Here is a 23,512-nt window from a genome sequence, read left to right as displayed (position 1 = left end):
GAAATTTTCACCGAAAGCCAGATAAATTTTTCTAATGGTTTCCAGCTGCCAGTCTCTAACAGTTTCTGAAAAATTCTGATGGAAAAAAAAGCCCAAATCATTCCGCCATTTCCTGACAATGAAAATCCGCAGAGGGGGCTGGACCACTCCTCACTCAAAGCCTGCTCACAGGCGAATGACGCAACCGACAGGTGTGGAAAAACTCACGCATGCGCACGAGGGTTCAAGCTTGTCTGACGCAATCACACGTGATTCAAATCCATATGGTTTTTGAAAAAAATAATAAGGTCGGTCGGATACTTTTCTAATAGACCTCGTACAAATACATGAAATGGAAATTTTGTAGCGGCCTCAAAATGCCTCTAAACTGCTCAAAACCTGTGAGTTTCAGGGGGCTTTGCGGCCCACAGACCTCTGGCCATTTTCAGATTTTTTTTTTTTTTTTTTTGTCTTAGCTCATTCTTATACATGTATTAACAAATGAAAACATCTCATACAGCACAATAGTAAAACATTAATGGTAATAAGTATTACTGACATGAAATTAAGTTGCAGCAGCACATCTTTAAGAGCCTGATGCTTGACTTCTTTGCTGTTTTCATCCGCACCCTTTTAAACACTACATGGCAGGGTCTGCTCTGCCATCCCGATTGCTGGTGGAAGGATGGTGTGCTTTGATCATGACTTTTGGGCCCATCACTGCAGCTTAGCCTGCCTCATGCTATGTGATAAGCCATCAGAGTAGTGAGATCAGAAGTGGCAGCTCTGTGGGCTGGAAGAGAGACTGGAGGAGTGAAAATGAGAAGAAAGCAGCAATGCAAATTCTGTCTTACCGTAGCTGTTCTCTTTGGAGCCAAACTATGTGACTGTCCCTGTTAACTGTGGTGTAAAGAAAGCTAATTTGCACTTTTAAAGCATAACAGATCAAAGTTTATGACATAAATTCTTGTCTTGAGTGTTGAATTGGTAAGATTTTTGCAATTTGACCTCTGTGCACCACCACACTGGAGCTGAAATGAAACAAGATGTGCTTGTTGTGCACACTTTTAGCTTTGACAGGTTTAACAAAAATGTTAAATTAACCTTTTAGGAATTATTACCTTTTTTACACAGTGTCTCCAGTTTGAAAGTCTGTAAGTACTTGTACAAATGCTGCAGTACGGTATGGTAAATCTCAGTTCTCAAAAACTGAGTGAAGGAGGACATCCATGAGGGAAGCCACCAATGCACCCAGAAAACCTCAAGCTATAGGCTCCTGTTGCTGTGTGTGGTGAAACCGTGAAGAATTTTTCTGTTACGTCACCACTCATACATCTTCCTGGTGACATGACACAGAGAAGGAATTTCTTGTGAAATTTTATCTACATTTTACCAAAAGGCACAAGGGAGGCTTACACATGGGTCATTTGTCAAAGGTTGATGATGGATATCATCAGACCTGTGATTGTGTGTCTTGGACACTCCAGTGAAGAGAGAGGCAGAGCTATCAGCTCATCACCACCTGTTGAGGAGTAGGCTCAGATGGTGGGGTAAGTCACCGAGTCGACCTGGAAGACCTAAACGTGTGGTGAGCGTTTTTGTGGGAGTATTTGGTGGAAGAGCCTGTCTTTCAACTCACACCTACAAAGAAACTTCTCCCAGATACCAAATGAGGTGAGAGACATGAAAGTAGAGTGGTCCACGTTGAAGGCTTCCATTGCTAAGGTGGCCGCTTTGAGGTTGCAGTGCTTGTTGAGGTGGCAACCTAAGAACCCGCTGGTGGACTCCAGCGCTAAGGGAAGCCATCAGGTTTTTTGTGTTTGGTTAGCACCGAGGTGTCCAGAATCAGCTTACACATGCCGGCAGGCCAGAAGGGCTGCAGCCTCAGTAGTGGCTGAGGCTAAAACTAAGGCATGGAAGGAGTTTGGAGAGGCCATGGAAAATGACTTTTGGTCAGCCTCAAAGTGATTCTGGCAAACTGGAAGGCACCTCAGGAAAGGGAGACAGTTCTTAGCCCAGGCTATGTTCATCAGGGGAGGAGAGCTGCTAAACTGGACTGAGGAGTGTCAGATTGTTAGATGGAGTGGGGTGGCATCTGAAATCGTATGGACGCTATACCAGACCATCATGGTGAAGAAGATGCTGAGCTGGAAGGTAAGGCTCTCAATTTACCAGTTGATTTTCGCTCCTATCCCCACTTATGTCATGAGCTTTGGATAAGGACTGAAAGAATAAGATCCTGGATATAAGCGGCAGAAGTGAGATTCCTCCATTTGGTATCTGGGCTTACACTTCTGGATAGGGTGAGACGTTTGACTATCCAGGAGGGACTCGGAGTAGAGCTGCTGCTTCTTCGCATGAAAAGGATCCCATTGAGGTAGTTCAGGTACCTGGTGAGGATGCCCCCTGGTCTTCTCCTTAGGGACAGGGATTAAAGTTTTCAGTCGCTGTTTCCGTCAGTTGGGCTGCCAATAGGCCATATATGAGATAAATACAGATTCAGTGAGAATTTTTTTTAAAAACAGAGGGGGTGTCTTATTAAACCATTAATTTTGATATGCAGCTTCACCAATGACAGACATGTAAGTTTTCCACTGAAATGCAGATTTCTGTTTTTTTAGATTTTTCCCAAAAATTCAGATTTTTGATGATTTTTGCGATCCGTCAGTCTGTGGCTTGCTCTGCGTCTCCACTGTAAATGACACCGTTCTTGATCATTTGGCGCATACTAACTCCCTGTCGGAATTTCTTACATCTCAATGGTCAGGTTTCCGAAATGATGATGTCATAGCCCCACCTCTCTCGCACCGAGGGACTTTTATTTCCACGATAAATAATTAAACTATTTCCAGTTGTTGTATTAAAAAGGGGTCTTCTGTGAATAGACGTTTATTTCGCAGGATGTGATGATGACTCCAACTGAAATCAGGCAAGAGGTGAGATTACAAGACTTTATATTTACTGTCTGCCACTTTGTAAAGTTGCTGCTACATTCATTAGCTCTTCAGACCAATCAATCAATCAATTTTTTTATATAGCGCCAAATCACAACAAACAGTTGCCCCAAGGCGCTTTATATTGTAAGGCAAGGCCATACAATAATTATGTAAAACCCCAACGGTCAAAACGACCCCCTGTGAGCAAGCACTTGGCTACAGTGGGAAGGAAAAACTCCCTTTTAACAGGAAGAAACCTCCAGCAGAACCAGGCTCAGGGAGGGGCAGTCTTCTGCTGGGACTGGTTGGGGCTGAGGGAGAGAACCAGGAAAAAGACATGCTGTGGAGGGGAGCAGAGATCGATCACTAATGATTAAATGCAGAGTGGTGCATACAGAGCAAAAAGAGAAAGAAACAGTGCATCATGGGAACCCCCCAGCAGTCTACGTCTATAGCAGCATAACTAAGGGATGGTTCAGGGTCACCTGATCCAGCCCTAATTATAAGCTTTAGCAAAAAGGAAAGTTTTAAGCCTAATCTTAAAAGTAGAGAGGGTGTCTGTCTCCCTGATCTGAATTGGGAGCTGGTTCCACAGGAGAGGAGCCTGAAAGCTGAAGGCTCTGCCTCCCATTCTACTCTTACAAACCCTAGGAACTACAAGTAAGCCTGCAGTCTGAGAGCGAAGCGCTCTATTGGGGTGATATGGTACTACGAGGTCCCTAAGATAAGATGGGACCTGATTATTCAAAACCTTATAAGTAAGAAGAAGAATTTTAAATTCTATTCTAGAATTAACAGGAAGCCAATGAAGAGAGGCCAATATGGGTGAGATATGCTCTCTCCTTCTAGTCCCCGTCAGTACTCTAGCTGCAGCATTTTGAATTAACTGAAGGCTTTTTAGGGAACTTTTAGGACAACCTGATAATAATGAATTACAATAGTCCAGCCTAGAGGAATAAATGCATGAATTAGTTTTTCAGCATCACTCTGAGACAAGACCTTTCTGATTTTAGAGATATTGCGTAAATGCAAAAAAGCAGTCCTACATATTTGTTTAATATGCGCTTTGAATGACATATCCTGATCAAAAATGACTCCAAGATTTCTCACAGTATTACTAGAGGTCAGGGTAATGCCATCCAGAGTAAGGATCTGGTTAGACACCATGTTTCTAAGATTTGTGGGGCCAAGTACAATAACTTCAGTTTTATCTGAGTTTAAAAGCAGGAAATTAGAGGTCATCCATGTCTTTATGTCTGTAAGACAATCCTGCAGTTTAGCTAATTGGTGTGTGTCCTCTGGCTTCATGGATAGATAAAGCTGGGTATCATCTGCGTAACAATGAAAATTAAGCAATACCGTCTAATATACTGCCTAAGGGAAGCATGTATAAAGTGAATAAAATTGGTCCTAGCACAGAACCTTGTGGAACTCCATAATTAACTTTAGTCTGTGAAGAAGATTCCCCATTTACATGAACAAATTGTAATCTATTAGACAAATATGATTCAAACCACCGCAGCGCAGTGCCTTTAATACCTATGGCATGCTCTAATCTCTGTAATAAAATTTTATGGTCAACAGTATCAAAAGCAGCACTGAGGTCTAACAGAACAAGCACAGAGATGAGTCCACTGTCCGAGGCCATAAGAAGATCATTTGTAACCTTCACTAATGCTGTTTCTGTACTATGATGAATTCTAAAACCTGACTGAAACTCTTCAAATAGACCATTCCTCTGCAGATGATCAGTTAGCTGTTTTACAACTACCCTTTCAAGAATTTTTGAGAGAAAAGGAAGGTTGGAGATTGGCCTATAATTAGCTAAGATAGCTGGGTCAAGTGATGGCTTTTTAAGTAATGGTTTAATTACTGCCACCTTAAAAGCCTGTGGTACATAGCCAACTAACAAAGATAGATTGATCATATTTAAGATCGAAGCATTAAATAATGGTAGGGCTTCCTTGAGCAGCCTGGTAGGAATGGGGTCTAATAAACATGTTGATGGTTTGGATGAAGTAACTAATGAAAATAACTCAGACAGAACAATTGGAGAGAAAGAGTCTAACCAAATACCGGCATCACTGAAAGCAGCCAAAGATAACGATATGTCTTTGGGATGGTTATGAGTAATTTTTTCTCTAATAGTTAAAATTTTGTTAGCAAAGAAAGTCATGAAGTCATTACTAGTTAAAGTTAATGGAATACTCAGCTCAATAGAGCTCTGACTCTTTGTCAGCCTGGCTACAGTGCTGAAAAGAAACCTGGGGTTGTTCTTATTTTCTTCAATTAGTGATGAGTAGAAAGATGTCCTAGCTTTACGGAGGGCTTTTTTATAGAGCAACAGACTCTTTTTCCAAGTGAAGATCTTCTAAATTAGTGAGACGCCATTTCCTCTCCAACTTACGGGTTATCTGCTTTAAGCTACGAGTTTGTGAGTTATACCACGGAGTCAGACACTTCTGATTTAAAGCTCTCTTTTTCAGAGGAGCTACAGCATCCAAAGTTGTCTTCAATGAGGATGTAAAACTATTGACGAGATACTCTTATCTCCCTTACAGAGTTTAGGTAGCTACTCTGCACTGTGTTGGTATATGGCATTAGAGAACATAAAGAAGGAATCATATCCTTAAACCTAGTTACAGCGCTTTCTGAAAGACTTCTAGTGTAATGACACCAGTAGGACAAATATTGCAGTGGGACAGATGTGACATGACACCAGTTCTGCACATGCTACATTCCTTCTCCGTTTTTTGTGTTTTGTAGCATTTTGAACAAAAGTGAGATTTTGGCCTTGTCCTAATGGTAAAGGCATGATAACACTGTGTTGACTGATGACATAATCAAAAACAAGTTTAAATTGTCATGTCTGGAGGTAAAGGTCGAACTCTGAGATTATTTCTTGGACTCTGTGAGGAAGCGTAATGCATCTGGTGTCATGACCACTTGAAGTACGCTTCTCATCAAAAACTTCATCCATCACCACACCAAAATGGTGAAACGGTTGCCCAAATGTCCATGCAGTCAATGCAACTGTGGTGTTTCTCACCACAAAGTAGGCTATCAACTGTCAATTCTCTGTTTAAAACAAACAAACAAACAAAAAAAACGAAAAAATCCTTGGAAAAATATTTTTTCGGATTTCTTGTGTTCATGAAGTGATGGTTTCCTTTTGATACTGGGTTTTTCCTGAAAGACAGATCTCGTGTTTTCCTTGCCTTGGCAGTGCTTAAAAAGCTGCTCCTTGACTCACTTAAAACAACCTGATTTTACTGTGAGCAACCTGGAAATGGCTGTGAATGACTTAAAATGACAATGAAAGAGTTAAATTCTGAGTGTTGATTTGGGTCCTCAAGTGGTTCAGGTGTGGTATTGGCTCAGTAATAGCTTTATTCAATCTAAGCCCTTTCATTCTGATACATGATAAAGTGGCATTGGCATGCACCTTTAAAATAGATTATTTTATCTCGTATCATCTAGAACTTCATTGTTTTGAATCTACACAGCTATGAATGACAAATTTATTCTGCTATTGAATATCAGTTCAAATAAGTTTAATTGAATAGTGTTCAAGCAGTTTGCTGATTGCTGCATTACTGTGCATTTTCAAATTTTGCGTAATTGTGTCCTCGCTGTGGTTTGACTTTTATGTCATGAATGGAAAAGTTGTTGGAATATAAATGAGTACAATTTTTTCCTGCTACCACGACCCTCACTGTGTAAATATGTAATATACAAACTTTTTGTTCTATTCCTCAAATTTGTACTCAAACTGCACCATTTGGGACCTCATTTTCAAAAGGTTTTCCCAGGGGAGGCTCCCTAGACCCCCACCTGTGGGAAAGTAACCCCCTTCGACACCCTCTCCAGTGTTGCCACTCGGTTTCTGACAGTTTCAGATTTTTTTTGATATTTGCAGTTTGATTATGCTTACGTATTTTGGGCCAGTGAACGCTCCCAACATGAAACATTGATAGGGTTAATATTTTTGGAGATTATTCTAGCTGACAACACTGAACAATGGATGTTGCTAACTACATTCTGGACTCACACGCCATTCCATCAGGGGGTGGTAAATCATCATTATATTAAAAGTGTGAGTGTGCGTGAGATTTTTATTTTTTTATTTTTTTTTAGAATGATCAATGTATATGGAGTTAAATTTGTCTCATTAATACCTGCAAATACACAGAGGGTGATCTAGAAATATTCCTTGATTTGCTCACATGTTTTGAGATCCACAAACACAAATTTCTGATTTGTAACTTCTGTGTTGGGTTTTACAAGTAATTGTTTGTTTGTAAATTTATCATTTTTCATTTGTTAAAAAAGGCATTTACAAAACTGAAAATTTTGTTTATGATGTGTGCTTCAGCATTTGTGGATCATTGATCACCCGCATTCATCGCTTTGCTCAGTTATGCAATTTTGACACATTCTGAGCATAAAACTGCTGTTTCATGAGTATTGTAGGTCGCGACTTACACCGCCGTCCAGTAGATGGCAGTGTTGTTCTGTGCATTTTGACGTCTGTTTACGTTCAGTGTGTTAACAGAAGGGTCGGAAATTTCTACATTACTATGTGGCTTTTCTGGAGCCTAGTGAACAAGGAGAATAATCACCATCTTAGCTTTGGATCAGGAAAAAGTGAAACACTTATAACCACAATATTAAGAGGGAAAAAAGCAGAAGAACGAGTGATAGATATCACCCTGCTGCGAGAAGCTTTTTTCAGCCACTGTTTGGAGTGACAGCCTGTCGAGGGGGAGCTGATCAGACATACTGAGAAACAAAGAGCAGTATCATTTCCCATAATGCCTTTTGCCACGTGTGTTGTTTAATCCGTAAACCTTCAGAATTAGCTTGTTACAAAGATATGTGATCTTTTCACTTTATAAAAATGACAAGAGTTGTAGTTAATGTCGATAAACTGTCTGGAGTTTATGTTTATAAATGAAGCCATGAGTGAAACTGATTGCATGGGTTTCTAATGAGACAATAAACAAAAATGCATCATGATCGCTCTTTATAGAAACTTTGCATAATGGGCCCCCACGGGCAACACACTAGTTGAATTACAAGTTCTAGAAAAGCTGTCCCCTTAACACGTCTATTTCACAGGACACTGTTCTATTGCCATCCCCCACTATCCAGGAAAAAGTGCAACAATGGGATGAAACGGCTTACTGCGGCTTCCTATCATGCTGTCTTATAAAGTACAGACCTGGCAACTTGCTGGCAACCTTCTCAAACAAAAGTAAAGATGCATTCTCAGCCAGAACCGCAACAAATGCTGCTTTTGCTTAAATTTTTACATCTGGTGCACAAACAAGTGTCAAACTGTACTTACTAGGAGTATCCCATTTAAAGATATTTGAACGTAATTGAAGCTGTTACGACTATGAACACCAAAGAAGTAACCACGTAGTGACACCGATTTGGAGAATCGGGATAAAGTGTTTTGAACATCTTGAAAATTTCACCCCGATTTGAAAACTGGTGTCGATGATGGCTGTAACTACTGCATATATCAAGTTTGTTCAAGATTGACAAAAAGATTTATCAAATGATGCTTCAAAGCTCGCCTTGATTTGCTGTTCTGAATGAAACACGAACGAACAACTCTCTGTGGAATAGGGGTATAAAATTTGTTCATCTAAAAATATTTAAATAATGTTTAGATTAAAGTCTTTCTATGATATGATGCTGCATTAGAAAAGAGCAGCAATGGTTTGTGAGTGAAATATTATCTTGTTCAGCAGGAGAACAATTTGCTGTTTTCTTGCTGTCTCCATCTTGTTTTACCTTTAAAGAGTAGGACGCAAGCGCAAAAGGGTTTCTATAAAGAAGAACCGTTTTACATTCAAAGGTAGATGGTTAATAGTTTATGATTTGGCTGTGAAAAAACAAAATTCAGTCTTTTGTACGTGTACACCAGCTAAACGCTATAATTATTCTTGTGATGTCTACAGGGCAGAGGTGAGTAAACACAAACAGTACTCAAAGTAGTTACTTTCAGTTATAATTACTCATGTAAAAGTTTAAGTACTTATTTAAAAAAAAAGTGCTTGAGTAAGAGTACAAAAGTGACACAACCAGGCAAATGCCAAATTAAATTGTAAGTGCCGTTTACTTTCTAAACACCCAGAATTTTATTTATATTATTTAAATTTTTTTTACTCAGTCGTCAAAGTTGAGACTGGGAGGCAGGATGCATGTACAGTAGTGTTCAGAATAATAGTAGTGCTATGTGACTAAAAAGATTAATCCATGTTTTGAATATATTTCTTATTGTTAACATGGGAAACAAGGTACCAGTAGATTCTCACAAATCCAACAAGACCAAGCATTCATGATATGCACACTCTTAAGGCTATGAAATTGGGCTATTAGTAAAAAACAAAGTAGAAAAGGGGGTGTTCACAATAATAGTGTGGCATTCAGTCAGTGAGTTCGTCAATTTTGTGGAACAAACAGGTGTGAATCAGGTGTCCCCTATTTAAGGATGAAGCCAGCACCTGTTGAACATGCTTTTCTCTTTGAAAGCCTGAGGAAAATGGGACGTTCAAGACATTGTTCAGAAGAACAGCGTAGTTTAATTAAAAAGTTGATTGGAGAGGGGAAAACTTATACGCAGGTGCAAAAAATTATAGGCTGTTCATCTACAATGATCTCCAATGCTTTAAAATGGACAAAAAAACCAGAGACGCGTGGAAGAAAACGGAAAACAACCATCAAAATGGATAGAAAAATAACCAGAATGGCAAAGGCTCACCCATTGATCAGCTCCAGGATGATCAAAGACAGTCTGGAGTTACCTGTAAGTGCTGTGACAGTTAGAAGACGCCTGTGTTAAGCTAATTTATTTGCAAGAATCCCCCGCAAAGTCCCTCTGTTAAATAAGACGTGCAGAAGAGGTTACAATTTGCCAAAGAACACATCAACTGACCTAAAGAGAAATGGAGGAATATTTTGTGGACTGATGAGAGTAAAAGAGTAAAATTGTTCTTTTTGGGTCCAAGGGCCGCAGACAGTTTGTGAGACGACCCCCAAACTCTGAATTCAAGCCACAATTCACATTGAAGACAGTGAAGCATGGTGGTGCAAGCATCATGATATGGGCATGTTTCTCCTACTATGGTGTTCAATCAATCAATCAATCAACATTTATTTATAAAGCGCTTTACAGCACCAACTGGTGTCCAAAGTGCTTAACATTAAAAACACAAATTTACAAAAATAAAACACACATAAAATTTTTAAAACAACACATAAAAAAGAACATAAAAATAACAGAACATGTCACCTCCCCACTAAGTGTTAAAAGCCAGTTTAAATAAATAAGTCTTTAACTTAGATTTAAAAAGTGCTAGGTCAGGAATAGTACGTAACTCAAGAGGTAGCTCATTCCACAGTCTCGGGCCAGCTACCGCGAAAGCATGATCATCCCAGCGTTTATATCTTGACCTTGGAACATCTAAGTAAAGCTGGCCAGACGCCCTTAATGTCCTACTGTAGGTGCGCAAAGTTAAAATTTCAGACAAGTAGGGAGGTGCAAGGCCATAAATAGTTTTAAAAACAAACATTAAAATTTTAAAATCAATTCTAAAATGAACTGGAAGCCAGTGGAGTGAGTACAGGACGGGCGTAATATGCTCACGTCTAAAAGTGTTTGTCAAAAGACGAGCAGCAGCATTCTGCACCAACTGGAGACGTGCAAGAGACGACTGATTAATGCCCAAATAAAGTGCATTACAATAATCAAGTCTGGAGCTGATGAAAGCATGAATGGCCGTCTCAAGATCACGTCTACTGAGAAAGTGCTTTATTTTAGCCAAAAGGCGAAGTTGGAAAAAAAGTAGCTTTGACAACAGAATTTATCTGTTGATCGAACCTCAAACAGCTATCAAATATCACTCCCAAATTCTTGACAGCTGGTTTTACATGGTTAGCCAAAGCACCAAAATTTGGTGTTACCACATTTGGTATGCCAGAGCGCTCAAACACCATGATCTCAGTTTTACCATCATTCAGGTAGAGGAAGTTTTGGGACAGCCACTGCTTTACATCACGAATACAATTAAATAATGATGACAAAGCATCACTCCCATTAGTCCTCACAGGCAGATAGATTTGCAGATCATCTGCATAACAATGAAAGGACAGGTTGTGCTGGGTTATAATTGACCCCAATGGCAGAATGTACAAAGAAAATAGAATCGGCCCAAGGACAGATCCCTGCGGCACTCCACAGCACAGAGGAGCAGTTGATGAGGAAAGGTCCCCAATCATGACAGAAAAGCTCCTTTCAGCCAAATATGATCTAAACCACTTAAGTGCAGTACCATGAATGCCAATAAAATGTTCCAACAGGGAAACAAGTACTGTGTGATCCACAGTATCAAAGGCTGCTGTGAGGTCCAACAGAACCAGCACAGCAGGATTCCCTGCATCCACCGACAGAGTAATATCATTATGAACTTTTAAAAGTGCTGACTCAGTGCTGTGTCGCGATCTAAACCCAGACTGGAATTTTTCAAGGATGAGATTGTCTTCTAAAAATGATTGTAAAAAGACAACCTTTTCTAAAACCTTAGATAGAAATGGCAGATGAGACACAGGTCTAAAATTGGATAAAACTGATGAGACCAGGTGAGATTTTTAAGAAGAGGTCGAACCACAGCATGTTTAAAAGCAGCTGGAACAGACCCTGATCTAAGACAAGCATTGATAAAAGTTAGGAGACCTGCCCCAACAGTATTAAAAACCTCCTTCAGCACCTTAGCTGGAACAACATCAAAAGTACAACTTGTAGATTTTATGTGTTTTACAACATCAGCGAGAGATGCAAAAGAAATGGGCTCAAACTATTTGAGCACAGCAGAATGTGCACGAGGAGCAGACAACTCAACATTACAGCTCTGATCAGCGTTCTGTCTGACTGATGAAACCTTATCAATAAAAAACTGAAGAAACTCCTCACAGGTTGTGGTTGTAGCGTCCATCAAAACAGAGGTGTGTGGATTTACAACTGAGTTTATAGTCTGAAATAACACACTGGGATGATGACAATTGCTAGAAATAATGAGACAGATATTGTGCTTTTGCCTCCTTCACAGCCTTCTGATAGTCAGTTAGACTGTCCCTCAGAAAACCCAGAGACACCTGTAGTTTGTCCTTTTTCCATTTTCTCTCCGCCCGTCTGCAGCGTTGCCTGAGGGCACGGGTCGTGGCATTTAACCAGGGGTCGGATTTTGATTTCCTGGATTTGCAGCGCATCGGTGCAACAGAGTCCAAAATTACTGTGCATGTAGAGTGGAAAGAAGAGAGGATGTTATCTGGGAGTAATGGAGAAACCAGTCCATTCATGGCATAAAACTGAGAGTCCATGAAGGCAGCAGCAAAGTCCCCCGCTGTCGAGGAGGTGACCAAACGGCGGCGAGAGACAGGAACAAGTGGCTTACTAGCAGATGGAGGAGCAATAAATTCAAAAATAACAGGAAAGTGATCTGAAATAGCAATGTCTGATATGTCCTTAAGTGAAACTGAGAGCCCAAAAGAAATAACCAGGTCCAAGGTGTGTCCAAGATTATGTGTTGGTCCATCCACAACTTGTGTTAGACCAAAAGAGTTCAGGAGGCTTTTAAAATCATCAGCCAGCTGATTAGAAGGACAACAGATATGAATATTAAAATCACCACAGACCAAAAATTTGTCATATTTTGGGATAAAATCTGCCAGAAACTCAGAAAACTCCTGAATAAAATCCTTTTTAAATTTTGGTGGACGGTAAACAACAGCACAGAGCACAGGACAGTCGAACTCCATCACAAACAACTGAAGTTCAAAAGTGGAGTAGACATTAGAAGATAAAAATCGGCATTTAAAACTGTCTTTAAAAACCGTGGCCACACCCCCGCCTCGACCTGATGCTCGCGGGGAGCTGAAAAACGAGCAGCCAGGGGGGAGGAGCTCAGAAAAGGCGCTGTTTTCACCTGGTTTCAACCAGGTCTCCGTTAACAGGAGAAAGTCCAGATCACGACTGGAGAAAAAGTCATTCAAAATGAAAGTCTTACTTGTGAGTGACCTTGTGTTGACGAGCGCCACACGGACTGAGCGCACATCAGTCTGCTGGGAGACACGACTGAGCGGGCGCAGGTTCTCCTGCACGCATCCACGACTGCAGCTCCTCACAGGACGGCGACGCGGAAGTGGAGACCTGGCACCCCGGACAACCGGCCGGAGCCACCAATAGTGAAAAGTCAGAGAACGCTGCACGTCGTAGCCGTCGTATGGTGTGAAGAATCCGGCTATGAATTGTCGTGGAGCATGTTTGCAGGAAGCAGCCAGGCACACTCTGAGCCGAACACGGACTCCTCCTCTTTTCCCACGTCCTCTGCGACGCAGACGCCGAGGCAACACGCCAAGCGGCCGGCGTAGAAAGTCTGGTACGGACACTAAGACAGGCGGGGGCAGCCGCGTCCCTGGCCGTCCGCCCAAGCCAGGAACAGCGAAATTCTCCAGCGAAGCCCAAACGCTGATAAGAGTCTGGCAATCATACACCAGGAGCGGTGACACATTCCATGCAACAAAGTGTAAAAACAATAAAAACGACACTAAAAGAAGCGAGTGCCGACGGCAGGCCACATACAACGGCGCCATCTTGCCCACAGCCAAGCCAAATAGCTTGGCTGTGGGCCTATATATCACATACCAGGTATCATGGATCAGTTTGGATATGTCAAAATACTTGAAGAGGTCATGTTGCCTTATGCTTAAGAGGACATGCCCTTGAAATGGGTGTTTCAACAAGACAATGACCCCAAGCACACTAGTAAACGAGCAAAATCTTGGTTCCAAACCAACAAAATTAATGCCTCGCAGATGTGAAGAAATCATGAAAAACTGTGGTTATACAACTAAATACTAGTTTAGTGATTCACAGGATTGCTGAAAAAGCAGTTTGAACATAATAGTTTTGAATTTGTAGCGTCAACAGCAGATGCTACTATTATTGTGAACACCCCCTTTTCTACTTTTTTTAATAATAGCCAAATTTCATAGCCTTAAGAGTGTGCATATCATAGGTGCTTGGTCTTGTTGGATTTGTGAGAATCTACTGAATCTACTGGTACCTTGTTTCCCATGTAACAATAAGAAACAGGCTCAGTCAGTCTGTGTATCTTCTCTGTGATCGTGTCTCCATGAAGGTTTTCGGTTCGGTTTTCGGTAAATTCATGACCAAAAAGGTCATGAATTTAGTTGCAGGGGGTCACTTAGTGATGTGAATGTCGTGCTTCAGAAGCAGTCAGCTCTCCACACTCTTGCACTTGAGTCGTGACCTTTTGGCAGTGAAGCTACAGTGCCTTTAAAAAAGTAGTAAACCCCTTAGATTTTACACATTTTAATTTGATTATGCCATTTCAAATACAAAATGTAATACAGACTTCTCTTTAATAAGTCAATATTAACATTTCTAAATGATCCTATAACTAAAATTATCTGATAACTAAGCATGATACATAGTCCAAACTATTCCCTTTTAAAACCCTATTAACTCAACTAATAATTTGTGTCACTTTTTACCAGAATTGGAGCAGTTGTAACTTTTGACCCCTGTACAAACTGAAACTGACCTTTGTCACCATTCATTTTGTTTTTATCCCATAACTCCATAGAATTCAGTCACAGATAGTCCAAACTACCTTTTTGGAATCTTTATGATCAGGCAAATAATGTGGTATAGTTTTCAGTATGATTGGAGCATATTTTAATTTTGCCCCCTGTGTAATTCTTCAATTAACCCCGACCTGACTGCCGATTGAAAATTCAAGTAGCCAGTCGGTTTTTTCAAAAGAGGAATGCTAACGAGTATTTGTGTCAAATTTGATGCTTGCATCACCATTTGCAGGATTCTGCTCTAAATATTCTCTTACCTGCTGCACAATACTCCAAGTAAGATAATGAGGTGCATGAAAACACAGCGAACATTTATTAACAAGTGTTGTAGGGCCCAGCTTCTCTGCCTGTGGACTTACTCTGCCCCCCTGCAGTCATAGTCTTTTATATTCGTACTTTTTTTGTAAACCTTTTTTAACCAGGTTATTCCCATTGAGATCGAGATCTCTTTTGCAAGGGAGACCGAGACAGTTTTAAAGTTTCCAATTCACCTAACCTGCATGTCTTTAAATGTGGGAGGAAACCGGAGCACCTGGAGGAAACTCACACAAATGTGGGGAAAACATGCAAACTCCACACAGAAAGGCTACAAGTGGGAATCGATCCCATGACCTTCTTGCTGTGATGCAACACTGCTAACCTCTAACCACCGTGCTGCCCATAACATAGTGTGCTGCCCAGCACTTAGCGCCCTCTGTTAACAACAATTAATTTCACCCACACAACTTTTCAGACACTACAGTGACGACGCATATTTGATTGACAGTGCTAATTGTTCAGTCACATGAGGAAAAGAAACACTAAAACAATACAATTTGATGTCAGTAAAGAATGGAATTATCCCAGGTGCTTTTCTGTGTGCCCCAAAAGCAAAACTGAAGCGGCCAATCAGAGAAGCATCAGCTTGCATGCTGGGCAAACGTTCAAGGCTTGGCGTTGACTCCTGTTAATACTCTCCGTTAAAAAAATTACATATTCAAAACATCGTAGTTATTCATCCATACTTTGTGAAACCCCTTTTATTAAATGATGACAGGTGCTGACAAGGTATCATTTTATGGTAAAAGTAAATGCTTATTTCATTTTTTTTTTTTTATATATCAAATTTTGCTGTGTTTATGTAGATTTTCCTCAGTCAAATTGCAGAGGGGGCAGCGCCTCAGCGCCCCTATTAAACCACCACAGGCTGAATACTTTTTCAAGGCACTGCAAGACTAAAGAGTGGGGCGGGCCAGAGATCTGTACGTCCGGTCGACGGACATACAGAGTGATTGTCCGGTTCTCCAGCCTCAGAATTTCTTGTCTTTATCCTCAGAGTTGGTCTCCCCGGAGAATCATCATCCTTGTTGGTAGTGAGGCGATGCTGATGCAGTCAAGTCCTATGTTTAAAAAAAATTAAGATTTATTGCTGCTTTCTAAGCTGCTGTCTTCTCTTGTCCAGCATGTCCTGAGCTTCAGCAGGAGGATCATCTCTGTGTCCTTTGTGACATCCGACAATGTTTCTGGATGCCATGTTGTCGGGCCTTAAGAGGCAGTTCACAAACTTTGCTGGGCCACTTTTCCTGCAGCGAGTGGCCAGCCAACAGCAAGAAACCCAGTGGACAGATGATTCCTCTTGGAGGACATTCAGGGCCATAGAAACTGGCTTCAGAACTGACTGAACCAATAGGTAATCAAAATCAGGGAGATCAGTAAAATATAATTGTCACAAAAACAAACATGCAGGGAGAGGATCTTATGCTATTACTCTTTAAAAAAATAATAATTTGCAATTTGCACACACAGTCTCCAAAGGACGTCACTTTTAAGTTGGAACTAATAATATCATTACTGATGATGATCATGCTTTTTGGGGCAAAAGACAAAATTCAAAATATTTAAGATGTGCTTAACAGCATGTGCATTTTTTTAAATGTAATATCCCACACCAAACTATTTACATGTTTAATTTTGATGCTGTGCAAACACTGCAGAGCGCTCTCCCTTTTTGCTGTCTCTAATCCTGAGGTGGACTGGCTGCTTTTACTCCGCAGTACCTGGAATTTTCTGAAAACAGATGAGACATTCAGCAGAGGGTGTGCACAGATAACACAGATTACATAGATAATATTCCAGCATGCACAGCTTGCTAATATGACACTGGGTAAAACTTTGTTTTTACACCTTTCTCATTGACAACTGTTTCAAAAGCATCATGTGATTTAACAAGAGTCATCAGGACATGACATATCCCCCGGCCCCCCACAAATTAGTAATACAGAGTGTCAAGGGATCACCCCAGTACACCCTTTATCAGGTTTCGCGTAGGCGTGGCTGAAACCAGGTGGATACAAATGCAAACTGGAGTAAGAAAAAGGTTTAATGGTCAAAATAAGCACAGAGTTAGTACACAGGTGGTCCAGCAGCAGGCAGAGGTAACAGACAGACGTGAGGCTGAGACGTGGTCCAAAAAACAGGCACAGGTCAAAATACACAGTGAGGTGTCATTCAGAGGCAAAGACAAATACAAGTTCAAGGCCAAAACAAGGTCAAAATACTGGCAGGCAAACACAAGACAATACAGAGCTGGAAACGGAGGCTGAAAAGTGATAAGAAATCAGCAATCTGGCAATGAACTGGGGAACTGTGAGGGCTTAAATAATGGGCAAACTAATCAGGGTGTGAATGAGGATCAAGTGTGAGGAAGGTTCTGGAAGGGACATGACTGACAAACACAAAGGCGGGTGACAGATAGTGAAGTGACACAAAAAGCAAAGCAAACCAAAGCAAGAGAATTAAATGACAAAAAAACAATATGAACAAAATAAGGAAATAAAGTGACAAGCCTAAAAAGAGGACAATGAAAACAATATGGCAAAACAACTACAGAAACTAAGACATAACTACACATATGGCAAAAATGTGATACACAGAAGATAAATGCTGAACAGAAAACAAAACCAATGAAAACAGGAGGATGACAATCAATCAATCAATCAATCAATTTTTTTTATATAGCGCCAAATCACAACAAACAGTTGCCCCAAGGCGCTTTATATTGTAAGGCAAGGCCATACAATAATTATGTAAAACCCCAACGGTCAAAACGACCCCCTGTGAGCAAGCACTTGGCTACAGTGGGAAGGAAAAACTCCCTTTTAACAGGAAGAAACCTCCAGCAGAACCAGGCTCAGGGAGGGGCAGTCTTCTGCTGGGACTGGTTGGGGCTGAGGGAGAGAACCAGGAAAAAGACATGCTGTGGAGGGGAGCAGAGATCGATCACTAATGATTAAATGCAGAGTGGTGCATACAGAGCAAAAAGAGAAAGAAACAGTGCATCATGGGAACCCCCCAGCAGTCTACGTCTATAGCAGCATAACTAAGGGATGGTTCAGGGTCACCTGATCCAGCCCTAACTATAAGCTTTAGCAAAAAGGAAAGTTTTAAGCCTAATCTTAAAAGTAGAGAGGGTGTCTGTCTCCCTGATCTGAATTGGGAGCTGGTTCCACAGGAGAGGAGCCTGAAAGCTGAAGGCTTTGCCTCCCATTCTACTCTTACAAACCCTAGGAACTACAAGTAAGCCTGCAGTCTGAGAGCGAAGCGCTCTATTGGGGTGATATGGTACTATGAGGTCCCTAAGATAAGATGGGACCTGATTATTCAAAACCTTATAAGTAAGAAGAAGAATTTTAAATTCTATTCTAGAATTAACAGGAAGCCAATGAAGAGAGGCCAATATGGGTGAGATATGCTCTCTCCTTCTAGTCCCCGTCAGTACTCTAGCTGCAGCATTTTGAATTAACTGAAGGCTTTTTAGGGAACTTTTAGGACAACCTGATAATAATGAATTACAATAGTCCAGCCTAGAGGAAATAAATGCATGAATTAGTTTTTCAGCATCACTCTGAGACAAGACCTTTCTGATTTTAGAGATATTGCGTAAATGCAAAAAAGCAGTCCTACATATTTGTTTAATATGCGCTTTGAATGACATATCCTGATCAAAAATGACTCCAAGATTTCTCACAGTATTACTAGAGGTCAGGGTAATGCCATCCAGAGTAAGGATCTGGTTAGACACCATGTTTCTAAGATTTGTGGGGCCAAGTACAAGAATAAAGACACAAAAGCTCAGTGTACGGGAGTGGAAATGAGTACAGAACTATGACATATTAGAAAAGTTTGTTTGTTAGAAAAGTATCAGACCTTTTTATTTTTTGCAAAAACCTGATGGATTTGAATCACATGTACTTGCATGAGCAAACCTTGAACCTTCGTGCACATGCGTGAACTTTTCACGCCTGTCGATTGCTTCATTTTCTGTTAAGCAGCCTTTGTGTGAGGACGTGTGTAGTGCGCTTGGCGGATTTTCATTTCAAGGAAAAAGACGGAACGACTGGAGCAGCGCCGCATCAAATTTTGCCAGAAACTGGGTGACAGCCAGGTGGAAACCATTCGGATGATTCAGACGGCTTTCGGTGACTTTTCAGTCGTGTGACTATCCGAGAAATTGTGGAAGAGGTCGGCATATCCTGTAAGACTTCAACACGGAGGTGCTTTTGCTCCGCCGTCAGAAGCAGCATGAATTTCACCGCCACTCTTTTCTGTCATAGTGGAATGTACCGAAAAAGTGCTGATGTCCACCTCTTCCGCAATTTCTCGGATAGTCACACGACGGTCCTGCATCACCACAGCGTTCACTTTGGAAATGATCTTGTCATTTCAGCATGTTGATGGCCGACCGGAGCGTGGCGCGCTCTCCACCGTTGTGCGGACGTCTTTAAACTGGTTGTACCACTCCTTAATCTGTGTGATGCCCAGAGCATCGTCACCGAAAGCCATCTGAATCTTCCGAATGGTTTCCACCTGGCTGTCGCCCAGAGTCTCTGGCAAAATTTGATGCGGCGCTGCTCCAGTCGATCCGTCTTTTTCCTTGAAATGAAAATCCGCCAAGCGCACAGCACACGTCCCACACAAAGGCTGTTTACCAGGAAATTACGCAATTGACAGGCGTGAAAAAGTTCATGCATGCGCATGAAGGTTCAAGGTTGGCTCATGCAAGCACACGTGATTCAAATCCATCAGGTTTTTGCAAAAAATAAAAAGGTCTGATACTTTTCTAACAGACCTCGTAAATATGAATGAAACTGGTTAACTGGGTCTTGAGATATTGCTCTAACAAGCTACGGACGTGCTGATCACTATATCACCCCTGTACGTATTTTATACTGGGGGGATGAAAATGAGCACTGTGATTAGCTGGGCTCCTTTGGATTTCTGTTTTGAGTTTTGGCGCGGTCGTTAGAGGTGTCATGTATTGTAATTATCTCCAGAGAAAAAATTTCAATGATTCAGCACCGGTCATAAAGTGGTTTGCTGAAATATTGTCAGCCCCCTGCAGTATCATCATGACAATGAGTTTAATCACATTTTGGCCACATAACGCACATTACCACAGAAAACAGTATCTTGGCAGTTTGCAAGCTACAATTAGCTTTCAACATGTAAACTAAATGATTCAGGAGGATTTGTGATGGCTGACGTCCTACCTGGCTCTGAGTTAGCTTAGGGCTCGGTCACATGGCATACAGCGATTCCTGAACAAAGGGAAAAAAGTAAAAAAAAAAAAAGTCACAAATCATTGAGAAAAGGTGGACAAACGAGCTTTTGACTTTTCCCATCACTGAACAGCCTGCGAATCAAGAGCGCAAAAGGAACGAAAGAGGAAGAAAATGTTCGAGTACCGTTGGAAATGACACAACTTTTTTGTTGTTTCAAATTCAATCAATCAATCAATTAATTTTTTTATATAGCGCCAACTCACAACAAACAGTTGCCCCAAGGCGCTTTATATTGTAAGGCAAGGCCATACAATAATTATGTAAAACCCCAACGGTCAAAATGACCCCCTGTGAGCAAGCACTTGGCTACAGTGGGAAGGAAAAACTCCCTTTTAACAGGAAGAAACCTACAGCAGAACCAGGCTCAGGGAGGGGCAGTCCTCTGCTGGGACTGGTTGGGGCTGAGGGAGAGAACCAGGAAAAAGACATGCTGTGGAGGGGAGCAGAGATCGATCACTAATGATTAAATGCAGAGTGGTGCATACAGAGCAAAAAGAGAAAGAAACAGTGCATCATGGGAACCCCCCAGCAGTCTACGTCTATAGCAGCATAACTAAGGGATGGTTCAGGGTCACCTGATACAGCCCTAACTATAAGCTTTAGCAAAAAGGAAAGTTTTAAGCCTAATCTTAAAAGTAGAGAGGATGTCTGTCTATAGTAATTCAGCAGTTGCTTGTGGCAGGAGTGTGGATTTCATTTTATTTCTGGTAAAATAATTCATTGTATCCACACAAAAGATTAATTTTTGCCTATGTAAGGCGCCTGAGCCCAGTGAAGCTGACACCCCACCCAGATAAAAAAAAAAAAAAAAAAATACAAGCAAACAGGCTGAGTTTGCCCTGTAATTACTGATGGCACATGAACACAGCAGCAGCAGCGGCGCTCACATACTGGCTTCTGCACTGTATGAACTCATTCAGCTGGTCAAACGAAGTTGAACTAAATGCTAATGTTACAAAAACTAAGCAAACGATAAAAAAAAGTCAAGAATGACAGCAAAACAAAATACGGATGAATTGAGGTTTTCGGCAGCATTCTATCAAATTTTTTGACAGGTTAAAAATCCTGACGAAGTGCCAGCTGCAGGAACGAAGCTGCGCAAAGAAGCTTCTTAAAGAAGAAATTAGAGGTCTGTGAGAGCCAGAAATCTTGCTTGTTTGTGGGTGAGGAAATACTTATTTTCCACCATAATTTACAAATAAATTCTTTATAAAATCCTACAATGTGATTTCCTGGATTTTTCTTTTTTTTTTTTGGTCATTTTGTCTCTCATAATTGAAATGAACCTATGATGAAAATTACAGACCTCTCTCATCCTCCTAAAGCCCCTTTCACACCGGGGCTGCTCCCAGTTGCTCCCTGTGGCATCATGATGACGCAGGAATTTCTGCGTCAGGTGCGCGCAGCAGGGGGCAGAGAGGAGGTGAGAACGCAGCCTGCAGGTTCTCTGCACAGAGAAGTCAGAGTGCACAGTTTGGCTGCAGACAGACTTGCACTCTGTGCTGAGCTGCAGGGCTGCGCTCTGAGTTCTGTTATAGTTTATCCGCACGCGCGCGTGCACGGACTGTCCTTAAGCAAAATGTGGAGATGTCTTGAGTTCTACTTGATGTTGACATGTCCTGGACTTATGTCCTTTTTTAACTGTGATGAGAGTCTGAGCAGAGAAAGGAACTAACTGCCTGTAGACAATTTTTTTTTTCTTTTCTTTCTTCCTTTGACCCGAGATGCACGCATGCGCGCGAATGGACTGTCAAGCAAATGTGGAGATGTCTGGAGTTCTACTTGATGTTGGCATGTCCTGTCTCAGGGCTTATGTCCTTTTTTTTTTTTTTGTCCTTTTTTTAACTGTGATGTGAGAGTTTGAGTAGAGAACAATGAACTAATGCCTGCAGCCAGACTTTTTTTTCTTTTAATTGTTCACATGTGCGCACGTGAACGAAAGTCCATGAGTGGACTAGAGATGTCCGGACTTTTTACTGGATATTTCTGGCAATCAGTCTGCATTTTTTTTTCTTAAGCGTGTAGTTTTTACTGCATTAAGTACACGGTATAAAAACAATCCTGTGTGATTTATACTGCGGGAACAATGGAACGCAGCAGGAATCATAAATTGGCTTCGAGTCACGCCGGGTAACGCCTCTTTGCCCCGAGTTACGCCTTTTTGCCCCGACTTGCGCTGGAACCACTTCCTTTCTGCGTTGAGCACAGGACGCCAAAAAAATTAAACAGGTTTAGTCAGAGTCCAAGTGGTCTGGAATATCTGTGATTTTGAAGCTTGGCAGTTAAAATGTCTTTTAACTTACACTGACCGGAATTTATTGCACATTTTATTTTACTTGCACATTTCATTTGCACTTTTTATTACTGTGAATTATTCAGTGTTTAGTGTATATTTATGCATGCCGTATAGAGAGACTGCAGCTCAATTCTTTGTATTCTGTGGATACTTGGCGAATAAAAGCTATTCTGATTTTGATTCAACAGATAATTCCTTTGACTTCATGCTTGGTTTGTGCTCTGACATGCACTGTCAACTGTGGGACCTTATATGTAGACAGAAGTGTGCCTTTCTAAATCATGTCCAATCAACTGAATTTACTCCAGGTGAACGCCATTTAAGTTGTACAAACATCTCAAGGTTGACCAGTGGAAACAGGAAGCACCTGAGCTCAATTTTGAGCTTCCTAACAAAGGCTGTGAATGTTTATGTACATGTGAGTTCTTTATTTTTAATTTTTCGAAAAATTTGCACGTCTTTAAAAAAAACTTTTCACATTGTCATTATGGGGTTTTGTGTGTAGAATTTTGAGGAAAAAAGAATTTCATCCACTATGGAATAAGGCTGTAACAGAAAATGTGGAAAAAGTGAAGTGCTGTGAAAACTGTAGTCTAATTGCAAAGTTTATAGAATAGTGTGAAGTACTGATTTATTGTCTGTGCCTTGTTTTTAAAGTTAAAAACTGCATGAATCTCAATGCAGGGTTGCAATGAAATTTCAGTGTTAGCAGGAAAAACAGGTGTGTGTTCACCTGGTTAGAACATAGGAGGTCTATTAGAAAAAATATCCGACCTTATTTTTTTTTTAAAAAACCATATGGATTTGAATCATGTGTGATTGCGTCAGATAAGCTTGAACCCTCGTGCGTATGCGTGAGTTTTTCCACGCCTGTCGGTTGCGTCATTTGCTTGTGAGCAGGCTTTGAGTGAGGAGTGGTCCAGCCCCCTCTTTCTGAATGTAACAGCAGCTATGGACACAGGAGCAACTTTGGATTATTTAATCCTCTGGAGTTGTTTGACACAGATACGCGTCAGAAGTCA

The 23,512-nt window shown here is 41.1% G+C and overlaps 1 protein-coding gene across 2 annotated transcripts in view; it reads left to right on the top strand.

The window, feature by feature from the left end:
- The window catches only part of foxp1b (forkhead box P1b), a 732,035-nt gene that overhangs the window by 83,612 nt on the left and 624,911 nt on the right, over positions 1-23,512 (top strand). The window lies entirely within an intron of this gene.

The sequence above is a fragment of the Thalassophryne amazonica genome, chromosome 3 (assembly GCF_902500255.1).
Source record: "Thalassophryne amazonica chromosome 3, fThaAma1.1, whole genome shotgun sequence".
Lineage (NCBI taxonomy): Eukaryota > Metazoa > Chordata > Actinopteri > Batrachoidiformes > Batrachoididae > Thalassophryne > Thalassophryne amazonica.
The sequence above is the reverse complement of the archived record's forward strand: the minus strand, read 5'-3'. Positions and strand labels throughout refer to the sequence as shown.